A 23,910-nucleotide genomic window follows, 5' to 3' on the forward strand; every position below is an offset into this window, starting at 1 on the left:
ATGGGCCTATAGTTGCCCGGGTCCCTTCTCTTCCCTTTTTTGAAGATGGGGACCACGTTAGCTATCTTCCAGTCATCTGGCACCTGGCCCAAGAACCACGAGAGCTCATAAAGCCATGCCAAGGGTCCTGCAATAACCCCTGCTAGCTCCCTCAACACCCTGGGGTGGAGAGCATCTGGACCCGCTGACTTGAACACGTCCAGCCCCTCCAGAAGCTCTCTAACCCGGTCCTCCCCAACCTGAGGTCTGGAGGCATTCCCCTCAAGTCTGTCTGGCATCACAGCGGGGAAGTCCCGGTCCCTGCACAAGAAAACAGACGTGAATAATTGGTTAAAGAGTTCCACTTTCTCCTCTGGCGCAACCACCAGATTGCCCAGTGTACTTTGCAGGGGCCCCACATTACCCGGTACCTAGTGTTTTTTTTCATACCTCAAAGTAGCAGGTGGCTTGTGAATGCTGCGATGCTGGGGTGGATGCAGCATCCCACAGGACAGGGGTGGGGGGGTGGTGCAGGGGGTCCCCAGTGCACTCAGCAGCAGATCCAGAAGTGGACAAGAAGTAGTTCATGCTGGGGGTCCCCCACGCTACTGTGGGATGCTCCATCTGCCCCAGCATTGCAGCATTCATGAGGCATGTCTGGTACTTCCAGGTATGTAGAAAAAATATTTAAAGCTGTGTCTGTGTCCGAATCGCTGATTCTCTGAATCAGCATCGGATCTTCAGATTTGGATTCCAACGAATCAAATCGGGGACAGTGATCTGAATCAACAAATCGAATCACCGTCCCCAATTTATGCCGAATCTGAATCCAAATCAAGTAGGGCCTATTTTGCACACCCCTACTATACCTATGTCATTTTAAATTTTAGAACATATAAACCGATTTATCAGGGAGAAGTGGCCAGTGTTTGAGCTGAAGCAGTCACTTAAAGAACAAAGACAAACAACAGGAAATGATAACACAAAGATAACTGTTCTGCCACAAACACGAATCTTTGTGGGTTTTTATTTTTTTAAGTTTATTTTTTTTTTAGTTGCACGATAGGTATTTTGTTGAAAATGGATATAAAGTAAAACTGCTGGCATTGCAAAATTGTTGCCAATGCAGCGTCAACAATTTCCATGAAGAAAATACGTGAATATTGTACAACTATACCCAAAAGGCCAGATTAAGTTATTTTTATCTCTCTCCTCAGCCTCAGTATTCATCGATCATTGATATGAGTTTTCTGAAGCATGCAGGTAACACTGAAATACTCTTTCCTGGTGGATTGTTAAGGTTAAATAATCATATTGATCCTTTGCTTAAACAAGATACAGCTTTGATCTTTCATGTGTGTTTGTGGCATCAGGAAATGACATACCTTGAACAGTCCAGAGCAATCAAATAATTGTGAAGGGAAAAAATGCTGAAATTGAGTAAGGTAGTTGTATAGCACAGGGGCTAAACTAAGTGTATACGCATAAGTAATACCGTATTTACTCATATATCACACGCAGCCTTTCTCAGCCACCCAAAATCAGAGCCTGTGACTCAAATGAGGGAGCTAGTTTTTCTTCCCTGGAAAAAAGCAAGTAGACACTGTGACTTAGGGCTACCAAGACGGCTGTCGCTTCTCCCTGGGTCTGCAGAGAGTAGGGATGGAGTCCAGTGCCCATCTTCTCACAACTGCTGGTGAGGCAGTAGCTTTTGGCTGAAGAGGTAGTGTCAGTGAGTGAGAGTGGGTAAGTGAACTGCTGCAGGCAGTATATGTGGTATCTCAATGAGGCTTACCACGTGGAAACAACACCGTCTTATTTACCGGAGTTTACATCAAGAACTATTTACAGTAAAGAAATAACCATCTTACTACTGTCCTTGAAAGGGTCTAGGCCTCGCAGCTTTCCAGGAAGTTCCTGCTGCCTCACCTATCCAGTCTCCTGGTGTGCTACATTTACAACGTTCGTGTTTTGTTTGGAGGCATATAGTATGAGAGAAAATCATGATCAGATTTTGATATCCTTCTACTGGCTGACATTTAACAGCAAAAATGGTCTGGCCTGACTGACTTCAGTAGAGCTACATGGGGAATAAAGTGCTAAATGGAAAGAGTGAGGGTGTCAGAATCCGGTCCTAATATCACTGTCCCAAATTCTTGAGTAGCGTCAAGGAGAGCATCTCTATCCCAAATAAATACAGCAAGGCTTTTAGCTGAATATCAGCTAATGTAAAAGTCATGGCAACGTCGTTGTCCGTTTTACAGTTGCAAACTTTTAATTAGTGATGGATTCTATGTCAGAAATGAAGAGAGAAAAGAAACAGGTGGCCAATTAGCTAACTCGGGTTAAATTATTTTTGAGGGATCAGGAGTCACACTAGTTAATGTCCATTCCTTGAAGATTAATGAATAGTTTTATCCCACATCAGGTAGAGAGCCCTGTGCATGCTTAAGCAACTTTCAGAGTACACAGCAAAATGCTCTTCAAGGCAAAACTTCTTACAATTGCCAAGTGACTACTTTGTACCCTGATTAAGTACACGTTAATAGTTGTTAGTCAAATAGAAATGCTATCTTATGTATGTTCACTTTCTCTTACCTTCTATTTTTGACCACTCGTGATGATGGTCACAGGGTCAAAATGTCTAAGGTATTCTGTAAATTTAACACCTGCTGTCTGTTCTCTTTATATCTCAGTGTGAGAATCAAAAGAGAAAGGGTATAAAGTGTGTTTCAAATATGCTTAAAAGTCTCATATTCCTGAAGCATGAAGTATGGCGCACTATAGGAGCATGCCCAGTGCATTCAGACATCCTCTTTGCTGGTTTTAACTGTAAAACAGCCTTTTGGCTGCTAAATAAAATCTAAATGATAGATGTTCATATTTAGATGAAATATATGTCTAGGGATTTCATATAAGAAAAGCTACTGTCGTTGTTTTAATTTATTAGGGGACAGTTATGTGCAGATGGTATATGCAGAGTTATTTCCTGACTACAGTCCAGAGTAAGTTGATTTGTGGTTTAATGATTTTTATCAAAATGAAATAAGCATTTGATCTTTGGATTTTATCTGCCTGTATCTGCAGCTGCTACTCCACTACAGCAATTACTTCCAAACTGGGCTTTTTGCCCAGGCAAATGGAGTTCGTCCTTGTTTCATGTCTCATTGACTGTCCTGATAATACATATAGTAGCAGTTTAAGTTACTTCTTCCTCTAAATTTGATAGCTGTGAAAACTTGAATACTATGATGTTTCTCACATTTTTTTTCCATCAGAGTGCTGCGTTGTTATAATATGTCTGTTGCCGCTGGTTAATTTCATTAATAAAAAACCTCAAAGCCACTCTTAACTAAAATATAGTATAAGTGCATGTAATATTTTCTGCATAATCCTACAATAACCCTTTTTATAGGAAAACAAGAAACTCATTTATCAGCTCTAAATCTAGGAACTTAGTGGTAATCTTCACATCTGCCTCTGTATTTTGAGACTAGCTTTGCAGTGATGTTTTATAGGCATATACTGGACCAAATCTATTTTTGGTGTAACTCCATTGAAGCTAGCTGAGTTGTGCCAGGAATAAGGTGGTCCCTTGATATCTACATATGAGCTAAAAGTGTTTCTCCTTTGCTAACCACTTTGCTAAAGCATTTTAACACAAGCACTTCTCTTTCCAGCACTATTTTTTTCTGTATGTACAATGTAGGGCCAGATTTCCAAGGGCCCAGCTCCTACCAGTTGGCTAGACTGTCAGGTGTAATTAGCAGCTTCCACTGGGAGAAATGATCATAATGATTGAGCTCTTCTAGAGTCTGTTCCTGGAAATTATTACTTGCATGAATATTCCTAATTCATGCAAGTTGCCCATTGACTTCCATGAAGTAAGAGGATGTAATATGAATGTAGCATGAGCAGCCCACCGGAGTAATGTTAATATTCAGTCCCCTAGTCTCCAGGATACAATGTATTCTTTAAAGAGTTCAGTATTGGAAGAGGATGTTTTAGAAATGGATTTTTGCTACTCTCACTTTATCGGTGCTCAGCACGTCTTTCATGAACGTAACAGAGCTCAGGACTTGAGATTCAGAGCATTAAATAGTTGTAAGTTCACACAATTAGAAACTGGATCCAGGATCTCCATTTGCTCCCTCTTTACAGTCACACGAATAAACAAACAAATAAACAAAACTGAATAACACTTGAGATCCTTGTCCCTAAGATGTTAAGTAGTCATTTTTGGCAGAATACATTGTAAAAAGGGATACATGATAAACATGAAAATAACTAGAAAGTAGCTGGAGACACGTTAGCTGCAGTTACTACCCTACCAGAAACCACGAGATAAAATAAGTAGTTACAAGTCTACCAAAATTATTTTCCTATTCCTGGGTGGCTACTACATCTTTAGCAGATCAGACCACTTGTATCATACTTGCTCCTTAATCCAAGAAGATTAAAACCACCAGCGATAGTTGCATTGTCTTGCCATCTGCTGTCGCAGGTGCTGCCGTGTTTTATCAGAGACAAAGTGATGTGGCCTAGACTCCTACTGCGTATTTGGGCTTGTTCCCAGAAGCCCCGAGCTTCACTCTTCTGCATGACATCCGCTAAAGTGAACATCAAGATTCGATGGGGCCCATTATTAGAAGTCTTTTGCAGGGCTATTTGTAGATCTTTGCTCATTCATATTCCCCAGGATTAGGGCAATAGGATGTTTAAAAATCTAAAAAGCAAATTTAGAGTAGTGTCCAGAAAATCGTACAGCTCCATAACTCTCCAAGGATGCAGAGATGTTTGGTTGCTTATTTTGCTTATGCTTTTAAATGACAGTTAACGCTTTGGAGCCCCAGTTCCTTGGTCCTTTAATATACCCCCTGCCTGAATTAATTTAAATCACATGGAAGCATTGGAAACTACAAGACTGAGCCTTTTCTACTCATCGCTGCTAGTAACCCACAGTAAACTCAGAGGACATGCTTATCTCACATGTGTTTCAGACTGGTGTAACTCCACTGAATTGGAATTACTCCTATTTTTCCAATCAGGGGATGCCCTGAAAACAACTTACCTTCTGATTTTTGTGAGTTAGCCATTGGGTGTTCATCGTATTCAGCAGCCTAAGCAAATTGTTAGCCTAGCCAATCTGGGTGAAATGTGCTCTAACTGCTTGCTCTGCTTACAACTTATTCTCTGGTGTTAGCAAGAAAATGCAAAATGAATTCAGCTTGTGGGACACCTGGGATGCTCTCATGCTCTATGATGAAGCTGTCGCTGGCACTCTTTTCTTTGCTTCATATCCTCTAACCAACCTGGTCGGAGGAAAGATGTTTTGCTATAAGAGATTAAAAAAAAAATGTTCAGTATGGGTCACTGAAAAGAAATGAGGAGGAGCTTTTCTCTGAGATTTTACCTCTTCCTTATTGCTAGGAAACTGCTTCCCTTGAGCACACTGCACTCCCCGCTCCCAACAGCCTTGTCTGAACTGCAGAGCTGAGGGCCCACAACAGAGGAAACTTTTGTTAGATAAGAGGAAAGCAAGACAGAGCTCATTCGAGTTTTTCAGGGCTGGGTTCATTTGGGGACAGATATGAAAATACATGGGAGAGGACTGTGCTAATAGCAAGAAAACCCAAGGGCGCAACTGCAATGATCTCCCTGGTACCTGAAGCCCTGAGCGCTCCATCGGTTTCGGTGGAGAGGTGTTTCTTGCAGGCACGCTGATCTATCTGCGTAGAGCTTGTTGTGAACCTCGGATTTCAAAGACTTTTAATGCTCGTTTATGTAAAAGTCCCTTCCTGGTTCTTAAAGCAAGTGTATGTTACACACCATCAATTAATCTACTTGATATCTACTTTACAGCTCCTTTCCACTGCTTTTGTGTATATGAGATATGGACGCTACGATATTAGAGACTGGAGCAAAGCTGAAGCAAAAGAAATTGTTGTAGACAAACTAATCATTCCTTGCCATAAAAGCAACAGCAAGCAATACCATCTAGAATTAGCTAGAATTAGAAAGCAACTCGTGCAGCCCTTCTGTTTAACGGTGGGCATTACTCCCCCGCTATACGGCAGTCTGGAATCGCAGGTTTGTGAAGGATTCTTCATAGAAAGGATGGATGTTATTTTCTGGTGTTAAATATGTCAGGGACTGGTTCAAAATGAATTGCATAAAATGCACTTGGCAGAAAATTATATGTAGGTCTTCAGTCCAATCTGGAATGAACTGAAATGATTAATATTTCCTATTATTTTGAAAAACCACTTGTAACAAATCTGCAGCTCTACCAGCCTGTCCTCCCCAGTAATGTGCATTTGTGTACTCCTGATATTTTTAGGCAATTGTTCATCCTTTCCAAATGTTTTTTTTCCTTTATTTCTTTTTTAAAAAACCATTAGCTCATTCCTGTCCCTCTGGATCTGGGGGGCCCTTAAGCACCTCACCACATCCCCTTGCCTTGTCTTGTCCAAATCCTTCCAAAAAAACTCCCTACTTGTGGCCCAGAGCAAAGTTTCAGGACAGAAACCAAATGTCCGGTATCCTAAATTACCATGCTGTACCAGTAGACTAACAGATGCAAACAGTATGTTAGAAAAGCTTTATTCAACAGAAATTAATACTTACAGGAGCTGTCTCCAATGCATCCCAAAGGCAGGCCAGATGGTCACTGTAAGCACCGTCTGCCAGCGTGAAGCCAGGCAGCAGACTCACCATCTCCCAGGTGCCCTGGAGACTCCCACATAGCTGCTTCACGCCAGCATGGTGCAGACGGGCCTGTAACCCTGGCAGTTTTTAGTATAAAAGGCTGGGAGTTATTTGCAAAGCATGACACAGACAAAATGACACTAAATACACACCGGACATGAGCGTGTTATGAAGCATAGAGTCATTGCCATTCATTCAGTGCAAAAGCTGTTTGCCTGCTGGTAGGTTCTCATTGACTGTCATCCAAAACCCAATAGTCCCTTACCAGATCCTCACCTTTCACCACAACAACCCATCTGGTGAGACATGAGGGCCTGCAAAAGGATTGCTAGCAAACCGAACGCGTATGTCCACATCTTTTTGATCAGGGATGGCCCATTGGCACGTTCCCATTACTGCCTAGACCTTGAAAGTGCCTTCAGTCCCGTCTGTGCTAATAATGTTGATTTATTTCAAGGCTTTGATCTTCTCTGGGGGGCAGCTGTGAGCAGGGTTGTTTATAGGTGCAGGGTATTTCCTAAGAGTTTTTTCCCATTTCAGATTCATTAAATAGCGATGACTACAGGGGAGATTCACCAGCTGTCCTGACCTTCCAGAGGACTTATTTGTATCCTCAAATGACTGTACCATATCAGTAGGCTAACAAGGAAGTGCTGGACACACCTGCTACGCTGCTGACAAAGGGTGACGACAGGCTTGGTTATGCCTAGAGACAACATGGAGCCCAGAAGCTTTTCATGGGGATTTAGCCAAATAAGAAACATTTATTGGAAAACAGTTATTGCAGCTTTTCCACCAGACATGGACTCTTTGGGGGGGGGTTGTTGAGTACCCCCAAGCCTGAAGCCTGTAAGATGTTGAGCACCATTAATACAAATTGCAATCAAGAGGCAGATAACAGCTCACAGGATCGGGCCTCCCTAGAGGGTTGGCTGGTTCACGTTGCTTGCCTGTGCCGTGTAACAATAATTACTCTGTGGTGTTTACTTTTCATTTTCTGCTGTCATTTGGAGCATCTTTCCACGCAGTCAGTGTCCCACAGCAAATTGCTTCGTTACAGCTTTAGGCAAGGCACTAGTGAAGAACCGCAACGTGGCTTTGAAATCTCACTGGTGACACAGCACGAGCCAACCCGTCACACGACAACCGGCTTGCAGCATTTCTGAGTCACGTTTCGACAGAGGAGTGAATGGTTTGAGGCAGTTCCAATTATAATTGTTTTGATATATGACCTCTTTCCTTCTGGGTAGGTATAAAGTCCTGCCAAGCTTGTCTGAGCAACGTCTAAAGAGCGGATAAAAGGTAGGAAAACTTTTCAGATTCCCCTTCCTGTCTCTTAGGACTTCCGCGCTGTCTTCTCTGGCCCAATCGTCCATTAAACAATCCAGCTACAGCAGCGAGCAGAGGTGGCAAAGGGGGAAATTAAAGAGGTCATTACATGTAAAGCCCTCTCAAGTTACTTTTAAATGGCAGTGGGCTCAAGCAGCCTCCTCTGTCTTCAGTTCCCCACTTCATTTGGGTCTCACAAGGTGCAACAGTCTCCTTGCTGTTTCCAAAGGGTCAGATCTTTCTCCCTTCCTCCCCGCACTATGCTGCACACAGGCTTTCCCAAAGCACAGAAGGGAAACAGAGCTGGAGACAATCCACATGCAGCAAAGAGGGGCAGGAGCCCGAGGCCTTGTGCAGGGACTGTGCTGGCGCAATGCGGCTCCATGCTTCAGGCTGCTGCAGTCCCCTTGGGATTTTGCACTGGGCTCAGCAGGGTAGCTATTACATAACGTCGTCATGGGCCGCTCCTCGCCAGCACTAGGTTAAGGGAATCCAGGGAACAAGGCTGTTCTGTTCTGTTCAGTCCCCAGACGGCCACAGACTGCGAGAGGCAGTGGTGTGGAGCCTTCCTAATCCTCGTGGGAGACCATGCCCATCACGCTCTCCTTATCCGTTGCACACCCCATTCTCAGGTGACGTTAGAAGGACTTCCCAAAGCAGGAAACTTGGGTTTAATGGCCACGCAAGAGCCAGGGCTCAGTTTGTACACATCCAAGACACTGTTCCAGGCTCTGTGCCAACTCAGGCAGGCATAGCGGTTACATTTATTCATGCGTTCTCTCTTCGCTTCGTAGTCGTGGGGGATAAAGTTGACAGGCTACACTAAGCCCCTGGAGGAGATAGTCTTCCTACGTATACCCTTCTGACAAATGTCAAAGATAGGGTCAAAGATGCAGTACAGGAGAGGGTCACATCCCTATCATCCAATTTACTTGGTCGATAAAATAAAGACCCACGGCAAATCTGCACAGAAGGGCATCTGTACTGTTAGTTTTTTTTAAAAGGATCTATGACCATATGGTCATTGATGTATTTGATCTGTAAGACCTGTCTTTGAGAGCACACCTTTCCATACACAGTCAAAGTCATGTTTCCTAATGGGTAGAGCACAGGACCAAGACTCAAAGAGCCAGATTTCTAATTCCAGCTCTGCCTCAGTTTCCCCATGTGTAAAATGGAAACACTGCTGCAAATCTCCTGGGAGAAGCAGTTGAAGATCTAGTGATGAAAAATGCTGCATAACAACTTTGCATTTAAGTGCAGCATCCTCAGAGTCACCAGGTTAATGACACGGTGTTGGCTGTGATGAATAAGAAGCCAAACCTCTAGAAAGCATCTGAAATGCATCTATCAGATGCTTTGCACCAGGCTGGCAGGAAGCCTGGACTTGAAAGGCTGAAGATTGGACAAAGATCAGGTCCTGGCTCCTAACAACTGAGGACTGAAATGACAAAAGTTCCTCGACAGGCAGGAATGTCAAGTTTAATGCTTTAAATGCGAGTGACTGATGAGTAGCACAAAGAGACTCGGCTCGCTTAACATGTGGGATGAGGGAGGCCGTTCAGGAGAAATATTTTAAAAGGTGTTAAACAGAGGCTGATCTGCCTCCACATAATTTGTTCCCTATTCTTCCTGACCTGTGGCGTGCTCTGAAGACAGCTGCTTTCAAGGTTTACAACCATGCATATGGTTAGGAGGGGCAGAATTGGCAGCCAATCAAATGACAGAATAATGACTAACTGGATAAACAGCTGAGTATATAATTTACAGCTGATACGGCCACATCAAAACCAGTGAATCAGAAATGATTCGGTTTTACAATCTCCAGATTGCTGTCTGTTGTGAACTGTTCCTTTTACAACAGCCTGATTGCCGCCCAGTAGTGCAACTAATCACAACTAGCCAGGCAAGCCTGACACTTCCAGAAAGAGAGAGATGGTAGAAGCCCGTACTTTCTGCAGCACCACTGCATGCTGGAGCAGGATAGCTTGGTGGCCTCGGCACCTCTTACAATCAGCTAGATGCATGCAATCCATTTTAATTGCACATCGGAGAGAAGTGAAGGATAGACCCGTTCCCTGGACCAGGAAATCCCATGTACCAAAGGACAGCCCTGAACTTTTGTATGGTGATCATGTAACCTGGCCCGTGATTCTGGGTTCTACCCACTCCTCTGACCTATGTGATGACCATAGGATTCATGCGCAACTGTGAAACGTTCAAATCTTAAATCTGCCATCTCTCCGTGTAACCAAAACCATAAACATGCCTAAATTTTGGAGACCTTTGCATCTGGACCAGGACATACTGAATTGAAGCAGTCACTCAGAGGTGAAAAATGAGCGGGGAGTCATAGAAGCAGGGAGTAAAATGACACTGACATACTTTGCCCTTCATAAGCAACCTCAGTTGTTCCCCTTCAAAAGTTTTCTATCGGCAAAAATGCCCTTTCTTTTTTTTTTCCAACTACATAATGTGGAAAGTTTTGTGTTATGAAGCGGAGCAGAGACTCGTTTACTTTCTGTTCTGTTTTGCAGTTTTTCCAATGGAAAAAATTAAGGATGAGTAAAATGGAAGGGAGAACCCACCTTGGTTCACGCTCCACCCAGACTTTAAAACCAGCACCCTGTGAGGAGCAGCCATGTTTCTATTCCGATGTGGCTGACTTCATGGCTCATTGTCACCTCCCTGTTTCCTGTTAAGCTCTTTCCATGCCACAGGGGTTAACAACCCTTGCTCCATTTTAATGGTCTTGAGGGTCTGCCCTTCAGCCTATCCTTTCTTTTGCAACTTTGCTGTCAATTAGCAATTCCTGGTAATATCGCTCTACCGTTTCACAGCCCTGCAGACTGCTTTTAGCTCTAGCTAAAAACCTTAACTCAGGTGTGGTAATATTAACTAAGGTGTAAACAATGACAGGCAGGGCACATCTACCCGTGCATTTCATGTGGGGCTAATTTACTCACAAGTAAATAATTCGCAAGTACATGGTCCTGGGCAGGTATCTACATGGGCAGGGAAGTGGGAGCAGATTTCCTGCTTCTTGGGACTCTGCAACAGGCCCCTGCTGCCACCATGAGGAACTCTAGGCCCCCTGGGTGTTAGCCCAGGGGCTGGCAGGACGCACTGGGCCAGGAGAGAGCTGCCTCCTGGCAGGGGCTGGGATAATGTCCTCCTGGCCTGGCTCCCTGAGCAAGGACAGGGGACTTGAAAAGAGCTGCAGGGGAGGAGTAAGTCCCAGCCTCCTGTCCTGATGCACCAGTGGGGCAGCTAGCTCACTGCTAGCTGTCCCCTGGTGGACAGCTGATCAGGAGCAGATTTGCTCCCAGTCAGGCGTCTACATGAATGCTACCACGCCATTACTAATTGAAAGTAAATTTGCTACTTGCATTCGTAGGTAGCAAATTTACTCTCAATTCGCGAGGTTTACTGCCAAGTAAGTATGTGTATGTGTAGATGCACATGCTTACTCCATAGTAAACTATGCCACTGTGTAATGTAGATGCGCCCACTGTGAAGTATTGGAGGCACTGGCAAGACACTTAAGAAGGCTAGATATTGTTTATGAATCTGAATGAGAGACGTACAGTTAATCTATAATGACTACAGGGCTAATGCAACAATATCTTTTGCCTTGTTTGTGGTGGATTTTTTTAATACTTGTTATATAGTCTAGCAAATTAATGCACATTCGAATAGCTATATTTGTATAGAGCTAGCCCCCTGGCATATTAGTAAAGCATCTAGTTTCTCATTAATGGGAAAAAATGTGAGTTGTGTCATATGTGAAGGTATGTCATACCATTTGCACCCCCTTTTCAAAACCCTAGATCCACCCATGAGTATTTTCATTGGAAATGAAATGTTTTGTTTCAAAATGTCAATTTTCAATATCTTTTGTTTTCAAATTTTCTGATGGGAAAAGTAAAAGGCTTCGTCAAAATCTGCTGTTTCCCACCATAAAATATGAATTTTAAGAAGACTGGGGGAACAGAACAGGCAAGCTCACCTGGTACTACATCTACTTTTGCAAGGGAGTGAAAGGGGAAAGCTTCTGTCACAGCTCCCCCTATATGTCTACCCTTCAATTTTCAGCTACACCCTGTCCTATACGTGATACTTAAAAGAAAGCAGACTTGGAAATCAAATGTCTGCATTTGGAAATCAACTTCAGGTGCCAGTTACATTGCATTCGGTGTCTGTGATGAATATTTCATTGTTGTAAACTATTTTGAGCTTGTTTGGATATTACAGTCCTGTCTATTATCTGTACATCAGTGAATTCAGCTGTCCCATGTGAACAGGCTTAATTTTTTCATGTTGCAAATCTCTGGCTCCACCAGGTAAACAGTAGGTCTGTGTGAGGCTTCACTAGCCAATTTGATTTGGAGGAGGTTCGACCCAATTTGGGGACCGAATCTCTGAATCCGAATTGAATCGGGAGACCAGTTAAAAGCTCCAAATTGATTTGAAGCATCTGAATCAATTCAGAAAAGGTTTGGCAATTCAGCCATAGACTAAACAGGCAGTTGACACAGCTGCCTTCAGCTGGTAAGTCTGTTGGGGCTGGGGGAGGGAGAGGGAGGGGGTGTGGAGGAGGGAGGGATTGGGGCTGGGACAAGCTGCCCAGCCAGGGTGGGGGGGGGCATGTTACTCGGGGAGGGGGGCAGGGGATGCAGGTGTGGCAGCTCTGCCCTGCTGCCACTTGCCCAGCTTGGTTTGGGGGAGGCGGGATGTGGGCAAGGCTCGCTCTGGGTGGAAGGGGGCAAGCGGCAGCAGGGCATAGCCCCCACTCCTAGTGCTGCTGCTGGGAGCAGGTTTATGCCCTGCTGCTGCTTGCCCCCTTCCACCCGGAGCGAGCTGCGCCCACATCCCGTGCCCCCTGCTCCCCTCTCCGAGTAATACATCCTCCTGTCCTGGCTGGGCAACTTGTCCCAGCCCCAATCCCCGCCTCCCCTGCACCCCTTCCCCCAACCCCAACAGACATACCAGCTGGAGGCAGCTCTGTCAGCTTCCTGTTTAGTCTTTGGCCAAATTTCTGAAGTGGCGTCAAATCTTTCAGATCTGATTCAGCCAAATTGAATGAGGACAGTGATTTGAATCTCCAGATTGAATCACTGTCCTCTGAATTGGCTGAATCCAAAGCCAAAGTGAATACTTGCCGCTTTGCAGAGGCCTAGTAAACAGTACATTTTGTTTGCAATAGGTTTGACATGTGCTTGAAAGGATTAGGCCACCACTTAATGAATCTCAAAACAGTGAGAACAGTCCACCGTACCACATGGAGTACAGATAATATTGCCTTTCAACAGTGTTGTGGTACAACGTGCAGTCTTGCATTGGAGGAATTAACTTCTGTGGTCTTGGTAAGTGTAAAAAGTGCCATGTCATTTAACAGATGTAGAGCCAGCGTTCTATATAGTGGAGTTCAACTCTTTGAAACTTCTACACAAGGCTATCAAACTAACAATTTTATGCACTCCACTTAAGGTGAAAGTCATGCACATTAAGTCTACAGGCCTTATTAAAACCAGGACATAGTACAGACATTATTAAAACCAGGACATAGTACGGACCAATTATTTATTACTTTTGGCTAATGTACCATGCAGGCTACTATGTGAGCTTTCATACGGCGGTATATTTGTACATTCAAGTGAATTATTTGCTTTCAACGTTTCTGAGGTCTACATGCTACCGTGGTGAACAGCCTGAGATAACCGCCGCTTTCCTCTGTGCTAAAATATGTCTGCTGTAGCAGATGATAACGTTGCTGAAGTTCTGGAATCTCTAAGCACCTTGAAGGTGATCCAGAGGATAAAGGATTATGAAAATTTTTAACTATCCTAGGACAACTCGTCATCTTCTGTTGAGCTCTCTCGCTTTTTCTGCTGCCAAACTCCACCAGCACTTTAAGTTGAGCTTTATGAACACTGTCGGGGAGGAAAAATAGTTAGTGTTACAACCAACATCTTCCTTTTTCCTAATTTGTGCTGTTTTCCTGGTTCTGCCTCAGCTCGCCAGCTCCTAGGAACTAGCATTTGCCCCAATTGATGGTTATGCTCTTTAGATGGTTACATTTGCTACTCTTGAAATAACGTTGCCCAAGGGAGAGAACGCAATATCGAGGATCTTGCCAGGAAAGCACTTCTCTATGGGGTAGTCCTTATACACGTACTTCAGTTACGTGCATGCTTAAGTGCTGTCCCAGTAGGGGTGGACTCAGGGCCATGCTTCTCAGCAGCTTTCTCAGGATTTGCCCCAGTGTTGGTAGACACGTGGTCACAGGGAATTATCCAAAGCTCACTGGCAACAGTGGGAGTTTTTGGCCTGGTTATGACCATGATGCAGGCCCTACTGATCGTACAGTGCACCTATTTGACACTTCAGTGCATTCCTTGGCCTGATCCATGCGGCCTATGAAATGGATGGGCCAACTTTCTCCTGAGTAAAACCAGGACACTGGAAGACCTGATGGGTGCTGTCATTAAAAAAAACTTTGAATCCTGCCATGCATTTTCTGGCATGTCACCGAGACATTGTGCAACCTCCGTGAAACTACCAAGCTGCTTCCCTGAGTGCTTTGCGGGAGCTGTGCTCTGCATTCTGAAAGGTGCACGGGCCTGCCGTACTCCCCCCCGATGAAACCAGAGCAGTCTTCTCTGACCCATATTTCTGAAGCATTATCCCCTTGATAAAACTGCAACATTGCAATGCTCTGGGTTGTTTGGTTTTTTTTGTCCTAGTTCTTTCTGAAAGGAAATGTGTGTTTCAGGCTACTTTTTAGGCTTTGAAGAGAGAACAAAACTAGGGCTGGACTCGATGATCTCCCGAGGTCCCTTCCAGCCCTAATGTCTATGAAATTATTGGGGCCAATGTAATACAACAAGCATTTTGCCTTTCCTGTCTGAAGATGATAGCGGTCCCTCTTATTCTGAGGGACTTATTCTTTATCATTGGCACCCTCCACACTTCCCTAATAATCAGAACCAGATTGAGGAAATCTATTGAGAATAGGTTTAGGGGTGCTTGGCCTCCATATAAATGGCTTTCATTTTTCTGCCTCCCACTTGGGTTTTTGGTTTTTTGTAAATGGAAGATAGCTGTAGATCAGAATGATCAAAGATTAAATATTCTGATTTATCCAATTGCCTGTAATAACTTTGCTACCACCAGCATCGCCTGTTGAGTGATGATTAGCTTGAAGCCTAGAGAAAACCAGGAAAAAAGGTGAAAAGACTTGTACAAGGTGACATTGCAGGTTACTGAGGTGTTACAAGGCACCGGGGCACCGAAAGCGGACACCTCTGCATGGAACTGCCCGGTTGTGCCCTGGGCACATATTGAGATGTATGACTAGGTTGATGTGGAAGTCTATGGAAGCACCACACCTGTAGTAAAGGAAAGGATTTGACTGGGGTGTATAGCTATGTATAGTGTGTGTGTGTGTGTGCACATGTGTGTACACACATGCATGCGCATACCAATGGCATGCATGCACTGCACACATGGATATCATGGCCATAGTGAATAGGTCGCACACCAGCTTTAACATACTGGTGTAACTTCAATGTTCTCGGGGGAATTATGCCCATTTTACACCAAAGGGAGCACATTCTAGGGCACAGGGGGCCAAACTTCCTCACCTTTCTAGATATCAACCAAAATCTTGATGCAGCCAAGAGCTGCAGGACACAATTATGAAGATGTGCATATTCTAGAGCAGGGATGGCTGACCTGCAGCATGCATGTTATAAGTGGCACAAACAACCTCTTTGTGTGGCACATGGCAAATTAGGGAGGGAACAGGTACTAGAGTGGCAGATCGGGCAGGAAGTAGAAAGCAAAGCACCAAACCAAACAGGGAGCACAGAGCAGGGAGCAGAAAGCTGAGCAGTGGATCGGGCAGGGGAAGGAGACTGGAGTGACACTCAGGGAGAGCACGGGACTTGATTTGTGGCAAAAATTACCAAAAAGGTTGGGCCCACTTCTCTTGAGTATTATGCTCCATGCACAGTGCCCCAGTTCAAACAATAATTTGTGGTTAAATGCTGTCTGCCATCTGGGATCAGTGATCTAGCCAGACTTGTCCGGGGCATTTGAATGTGCATCTGTTCCCATCCTGCCACTGGCCTGCTGTGTGACCTTGTACAAGTCATTTCACCTCTACTCCTGGTTCCTCTCTTGCCTGTCTCATCTACTTGAACTGTAAACTCTTTGTGGCATGGACTGTCTATGCCTGACAAAGCCTAGCATAATGCATCCTCCCACCTCAGTTGACCAGTGACACCAGAATGAAGCCTTAAATATTGTAAGTTTAATATGTTCCCAGAATAACTCTCCATGATGGAATCATTATCTCCTGCATCACATTATTCTGAAGAAAATTAAAAAGCCTCATTCTGTATACACCAATTTGTGCACGAGAGGTTTCCTGCTAAGTTAATCAGACCTTGTTTTGCCAAAGCCGCAACACAAAACACATTCTCCTGGCTGAGTTATAAGCTTCGTGAACAAAACGGGATTTATACTGGAAATGTTGATGCTTCACTATTGATTTTATACTTCACTGCTGTGGAATGGTACTAGTGGGAACTGCTGTAATAAAACTCTTTAAAACATGCTCACAGTCCACCAGGCTTTAGTTCACCTCCTTTTGTTTTTTCCTCTCTTATTTAATGGTACCTTCCAAACTACTACCTCAGTTTCCTATAGGCTGGGCATCCTTACCCCTTACTGGGCACATCTACATGTTCATTAATGTGCTTTTGCTAATGCGCATTAAATTTAGTCCCTTCAGGCACTTCTGCATGTGCTCCAGGGGTGGGAGTGGCACTTTAATTAGAGTGGCTCCGAGAGCCACTCTAGTGGTGTTCTCTGCTGGTGGCCAAGGGAGAAGGAGCACTCCTAGAGCAGGCAAAGGGAAGAGGCCTGACTAAGTTCTGCTCTGGGTAATGTAAAGGGGCCGAGCACACCTTATGTAGCTTATGTTACGTTATAGCCCAGGGGCTTATGTTTGGTTGTTGTTTTATAACACTGGTGGTTTGGGTGAGGCTATTTGGGGAAGGAGGAGGCCTCACTGGGGGGCCCCAGCACCAGTAAGGGCGCAGCATTTGGGGTGCACATACCCCCAGTGCCAGTGTTTTCATAGATTTCATAAACATTAGGGCTGGAAGGGACCTCGGAAGATCATCGAGTCCAGCCCCCCTCCCGAAGGCAGGAAGTCAGCTGGGGTCATAGGATCCCAGCAAGATAAGCATCCAATTTACTCTTGAAGGTGTTCAAAATAGGTGTTTTCTTCCAGTATTGCCTTCTTCCAGTCTTCAGACACTGCATCAGAGCGCCAGGAGTTCTTAAACATCCATGCCAGGGGCTGGGCTATGATGCTCGCCAGCTCCTTGAGTACCCTGGGGTGCAGATTGTCAGGGCCGGCTGACTTGAAGGTATCCAGCCCCTCAAGGTGTTCTTTTCATGAGGTCACCATTGACGGAGGGCAGGGAGTTTCCCTCACCCGGCCCTCCCTGTCCTGTAGTGGGCATGGGCATCCCATGGGACTGATGAAAGACCGACACAAGGTACCCATTTAATAGGCTGGCTTTTTCCTGGGCATCAGTTGTCAGTTGGCGCATCTGGCTCAGCAGGGGTTCAATGTTGCCCTTGCTTTTCCTCTGGCTCCCCACATATCTGAAAAAGGACTTTTTATTGTCCTTGATACTCGAAGCTAGTTGGAGTTCAGTTGCAGCCTTGGCTTTCCTGGTTTGCTCCCTGCAGGACTGGACCAGTGCAAAATAATCCTCCTTGGACGTGAATCCCGTCCTCCATCCTTTGTAGGCCCTTCTTTTTAGCCTCAGGAGGTCTGCTAGATCCCTGGAGAGCCAGGGGGGCTGTTGTGCCCTCTTGCTGCCTTTCCTCTGAGATGGACTCAAATTAGCCTGTGCATTGAGGATCGCTCCCTTGAGGAGCAACCACTATTCCTGTACTCCCCTCCCCCTGGGGCTGTGGTCCCTTAGGGCCTCAATGACAAGCCTCCTGAGCTTGTCAAAGTTGGCTTTCCTGAAGTCAAAGACTTCAGTGTTGCTGACCGACTTGCCAGATTTACGGAGGATGGGTGAAGGTGATCAGCTTGTGGTCGCTGTCACCCAGCTTCCCATTGATCACTAGGTCGCCAATTAAGTCATCCCCAGTAGCCAGTACCAGGTCGAGCAGCGCTTTACCTCTTGTTGGCCCATAGGCTTCTTGAGTCAGGTAGAGGTCATCCACGCATGATAGGAAGATTTGCTACCGCTCAGATTTTGCTGAGTGATCCTCCAATGAGATGTCTGGGTAGTTGAAGTTGCCCATGACAGCCATGGTCCTGGAGCATGCGGTCTCAGCCAGTTCCCGGGTGAATTCCTGGTCAAGCTCAGGACTTTGGGTGGGAGGTCTGTAGTAGACTCCCACTGTTGTGTCACCTGTGCCATGTTCCCCATGGATTTTAACCCAGAGGGTCTCTAGTCATCCACCCTGGTCACTAACATCAACTTGCAGGGATGCATAGCTTTCCTTAACATAGACAGCTACACCCCGCCCCTTTTATCTACTTGATCTCTCCTGTACAGGGTATAGCCGTCTATACCCCTGGTCCAGTCATGGGTGGAGTCCCACCAGATCTCCATTATCCGTATGACATTATAATTATTTCTGTCAAGCAGGAGGACGAGTTCCTCCTGCTTATTCCCCAAGCTGCTGGCATTTGTGTACAGGCAGGCAAGTGTTCCCTTGGAGGCTTTTGCCTTGCCCACAGATTGTACCAGGGCTGGGGCAGGGGTAGGCTCCCTTAAGTGCCTTGGTCTGCTGGCTTTGCAAGGGTTGCTCAGAGGGCCAGCAGTAGTGGTAGTCCCCCCGTCCCCCAGTGCCCAGTGAGGGCACAGCATTTGGGGTGCACAGAGCCCAGCGCCGAGGGGCTCAGAGACAGGGTGTGGAGAGCCCAGTGAGGATAAGGGGCCAAATTTTAATGAGGCCTGGGCAAGACAATGCTAGACCATCTGCGAGGCTTGGGGTGTGGTAAAGGGGAGGTTGAAGCCACACATATAGCCCATAAGGCTGTGGACCCATGGGGTCCAGGTAAGTCCATCAGGATCGTGTTTGACCGGATGTGAAGGCAGCCTCCCTACATTACATTTCACATCAAGACGTGGCAGGGAAGAATAGAGGGTGCCCATTGCGCCGATTGGCATGGTCAAGGGGCCTTGAGAGATCACAGCCATCTTTAAGGACCCCGTCCCGTGACAGCAGTTCATATTGTCTCTCAAAGTAATTGCTTCTGTTCATGATTAAGCAAATGATACACCTCTTAGAGCTGCAAACTTCTGGAGAAAGGAATGGTTTTACGAAGAACATCCAAAGTATTATGCCATTGATCCATCCTTTTTTTGCATGTTTAGGAAATCTGACTTTCTGAAGGGTACATTCTGTTACAGCCTTCCAGCTGAATAGTCCATGAGCTTGGCACTTTGTTGTTGTGTACCTTGTTCTGCAATGTGCACCTGGACAAAGTGATTGTAAAGCTATAAAATCAATACCTTAGCGTCTTTGTATCCTCATTTGCTGTCACTCTGCACAGGTGTAAATGACTATATTAGGTGTAAAGGAGTGGAGAATCTATATAAGGGAAAGTGACACATTTTCTGCAGTTTCTGTAAGCAAGATACTTAGGTGAACAACTTCCTACATTAATCAGAGAGATGTTCCCTAGCAAGGAGCTGACAAGGGCAGATTGGTTATGAGAGTATGATGGCATAGATCTGTTCCAATAATCTCTGGGAACAGGCATGGTCATATGTCAGCCCCTTGGGAAACACCCGTGGCTTAGAAGTCTCCGTCCCATCAAGTCTATAACACCCAGAAGAGCGCCTGTGTTTCTGGGCATGTTAAACATAGGGGCAGGCATTTCTGATGCCAGCATATATATGTGGTGCTGGGGTAGTGCCGTACCTTACCCTATTTCTTCACTGCCGCCTGCTCCATTACAGCTTCAGGAAGCTGGGTAAAAGTTAGGGTGATCCAGAATCAAGGTTTACCAGGCTTCACACCAGCTCAGGGACAAATTCAGCCTCCATTTTTGCACAGGCAGAGGGCTTTTGAAAAAGGAGAACTCCTCTTTCCTGCTTCCTTCACTGCTCCTCTGACTAGAGACCCTGCTGCTTCTCTACAGGTCAGTAGATTGCTGATTTTCTTTTGCTGTAGGTAGGAGGCCATCTCTTCCACAGTTGATAGCAACCCTCTTGGATTATGGCTGAGCAAAAAGCATCAAGCAACATGAGCGTCATGTAGGTTGCAATGTTCTTTTTGTGTTTTATACGTAGACGTTCATGCTCAAGCGCGTAGTGAATTTGGTTCTCAGTCAGTGGGACCCCATGGTGGGTAGCATAGCCTGAGAGCAGAGAAGCATTTGGAACAGCGCTAAGTGTGTGCTCAGCCTTAGACATAAACACTTTCCCTGCCAAAAGGTTGGCATATTGCTAAGTATTTGCCCTACTATCTATGCCAGTTGCTCACCAGAATGCTCTCTTTTCAAGGACTGCTCCAAAGAGCTGCTTGACATGGGAGGCAGATGTCTTTTCAAGGGAATGAAGCCAAAATTAACTCTTTGACAGTCCCGACTATGGAAAGTGCCGTAGGATAAATAAGAATTTGACCCAGCATTAGGAAAGGCAACCTCCCTGGCAGTTGTGAGCAGCTAAAAATATACTGCCAGCAGCTGTGTTGGAACTGGGAAACCAAGTACTTCTTTTAGGTGCACTGATGGACAAAATGTCCAAAAAAAAAAAAGAACGCTTACTTTTTTTTTCCTGCTGGAGAGATCTTTCTAGTTTACCTTTGTTCATTTTTATTATTTGATATATGCATTGTGGATAAGGCTCTGTTTTCCAAGATGCTGAATAAATACAGGTTCTAAACCAGCATCAGTTAGATCAAAGGAAAGGCACCTCTCGGTTTCAGCGGTATTTGTATCAGTTCTTGGCAGAGGGTGCTTCTCGGCTGTACTCTCAGACACCACAGAAGCTGGGTAGACATAACCAAACAGGCCAGATCTGGTGGAGAGTGGCCTAGGAAGCCCTACACATGCAATTATTTCCTGCTGACTCCTTCTGTGGCTATTGGGATGGAGGCTTTATAGGAGACATCTCTCACTGCAGGCCTCACAAGGGGTAGTGTGTGTCCTTGCTGCATTTATTGTCATTTATTAACAGTAGGTGGCTCTGAATCCAGTCATTCCTTCCAGTCTCTGTCCTTACAGTGGCCACTGGGTCTCCTTTAGGAAGACTAATGACTCTTTCTAACTTGGAAGGGTGGTAGCAAATCTTGATACCTTCTTGTAATCGGACTCAGGGGCTTTTAATGACTTACTGCAGCAACTAAAGCCAGTGAATTATGTTAAGCCCCTGCATATGGTTTTAAATATGATACTCTGTGTATGCTAAAGTAATTGAATATCTTATATACGTGTTTGTCTTTAGCACACAGCATACACAATACACATTGTGTCAAGAAGATAATAAAGTCACCATAATGCCACAGAACTTCATAAGTCTTTTTGGTTTATGGATGATTATCTTATACAAAGTTAGCTGCAGTTGGGTACATAAAAATTAATGTGCTTATTAAATGTCAAGGAGCATTAATTGATAATTTTATGTGACTACCTCAGTGAATACCATTTCAGTTCTGAGACCTGTCATTGCAAGTTTAATATATGGAAAATAATGCTTATTTATGAACAGCTTCTGTAATGTGGAATTAATGATATGTCAACTGTAGTTATCTGTTGTGATTAAAATCTTAAAAGTGTGGATGCCTAAAATAAGTCTTCAAGATACATAAGGGAGCTACTGGGTATTCAGCACTTCTGAAAACCAGGCCATATAATTAGGTGTTTACATATGGACTCTTGGAACTTAATTTCAGACACGTTTTTAATGACCTATATATGAGTACATAGCTTTAGCCAGCTCCTCTTTAATTATGAATTAATATGAGAGGTGAATTATAACTAAAAGTCTTGGCTTGTTCAGCGACTTGTACATACTGCCAAAATACTTACTCCAGATTGGATAACCCCCGCCAGCCGAATACTTAACAAAATGGAGGTTCAGAAATTCTTAGGTAGAAAAAAGCCCAACCCTTGACTTGTGCTTTATTAACACTGAAGGGAAACTCACCTGTCGAGCTGTTTTTTAATTCTATGCTTCTAATCACTTTTGTTTGTTACAACTACTGTAATAATTTACCAGAAGGATTCTTCTAGGATTAACCTCATCTTCTCTAGGGTGGGATTGTCTCAGGAAGGGAAGCAACAAAATACAGAGTATTTTGCTTCCACCATGTATATGGGAAGTGAGAAAAGCCCTGTTTAAAATAAAATCAGTTTCCCCATCTGAATAATGAACGTCCACCTCCATCTTACACCGTTTTGAGGTCAACTATGAAAAAGAACTTGATGTTATTAATGTATTTATTCTGAGCACTAGAAAAGTCAAAAATTGTTTCTTTCCTCTTGAGTCCAGAGAAGAGCCACGCGCATGATCAGAGGTCAGGAAAACAGATCTTATGATGACAGGCTGAGAGCCGTGGGGCTTTTTAGCCTGGAAAAGCGTAGGCTCAGGGGTGATCTGGTGGCCACCTATAAGTTTCTCAGGGGTGACCACCAGGATCTGGGGGAACATTTGTTCACCAGAGCGCCCCAAGGGATGATGAGGTCGAACGGTCACAACTCCTGCAAGACCGTTTCAGGCTGGACATAAGGAAGAATTTCTTTACTGTCCGAGCCCCCAAGGTCTGGAACAGCCTGCCAGCGGGGGTGGTTCAAGCACCTACACTGAACACCTTCAAGAGCAAATTGGATGCCTATCTTGCTGGGATCCTATGACCCCAGCTGACTTCCTGCCCTTTGGGCAGGGGGCTGGACTCGATGATCTCCCGAGGTCCCTTCCAGCCCTAATGTCTATGAAATCTCTCTGCCAATCAGTCTGTTGAACAAGGTAGGATTGAGGCTGATGTAGATTTGAACAAACCAAAGTATCTCTCCTCCTCTACTCCTTTCCTTACACCCCCCCCAAAAAAAGTTTGCGGTCTACCAAAACAAAATACCTTTCTATCTTCAGTCTATAGACTAATGCAACAAAAACCATATAGCTGAGTGAGTATCTCTAAACATTGCTGTATGATGAGCTCCAGGGCTTACTGACACTTTATTGCCTTTTTTCACGTACTTAAGTAATGTTGAGAAATAGGATTTTTCAATGTACTTTAGTGATTTTTCTCTATTGCCTTAATATGTATTTTCCACCAACAAATTATTTTCCATTGTCTGCTGCCCTGTGGCTTAAGAATATTTTCAGAAAAGGTTGTATGTTACATTATGTATGAAAAGCTGAGTATACCTGGATTACACTAAGGAACATGAGCATTATTTAGAAAACTGATCTGTATTACTCAGCAATTTGATCATACATACACCAATTGTTTGAATGGGTGAGGATGAGCTAGAGTGGGGAATGGAAGATATTCACAGAGTACAATATGAAGAAATTGGTTTCATTATCACCAGATGAGATTTTCCAGTAAGTTTCGGGCATTGAATGCTTTGCAATTCCAGGGTTACTATGGTAACTGTTTGTAGCAAACTCCAATATCCTGTAATCGCTCTGTGTAAGGAATTCCTTCCCTGGAGAAGCCTTACTGTATATGAAGCTTTTTACCTCGTTTTGCCCATCTTCCTAATCCCAACCAAGAGATAAAAACTTCTCTTGAATAATGCTCTTCTTCTTCTCATATTTTTCTTTCTTCCCTGTTGCATGTAGCTTCTGCTTAGGCACGTGGCCTGTTCTCACTGTCTGCTGCTCTTCAATGCCC

The sequence above is a fragment of the Crocodylus siamensis genome, chromosome 11, assembly GCF_052110815.1.
Source record: "Crocodylus siamensis isolate JL-2025a chromosome 11, ASM5211081v1, whole genome shotgun sequence".
NCBI lineage: Eukaryota > Metazoa > Chordata > Crocodylia > Crocodylidae > Crocodylus > Crocodylus siamensis.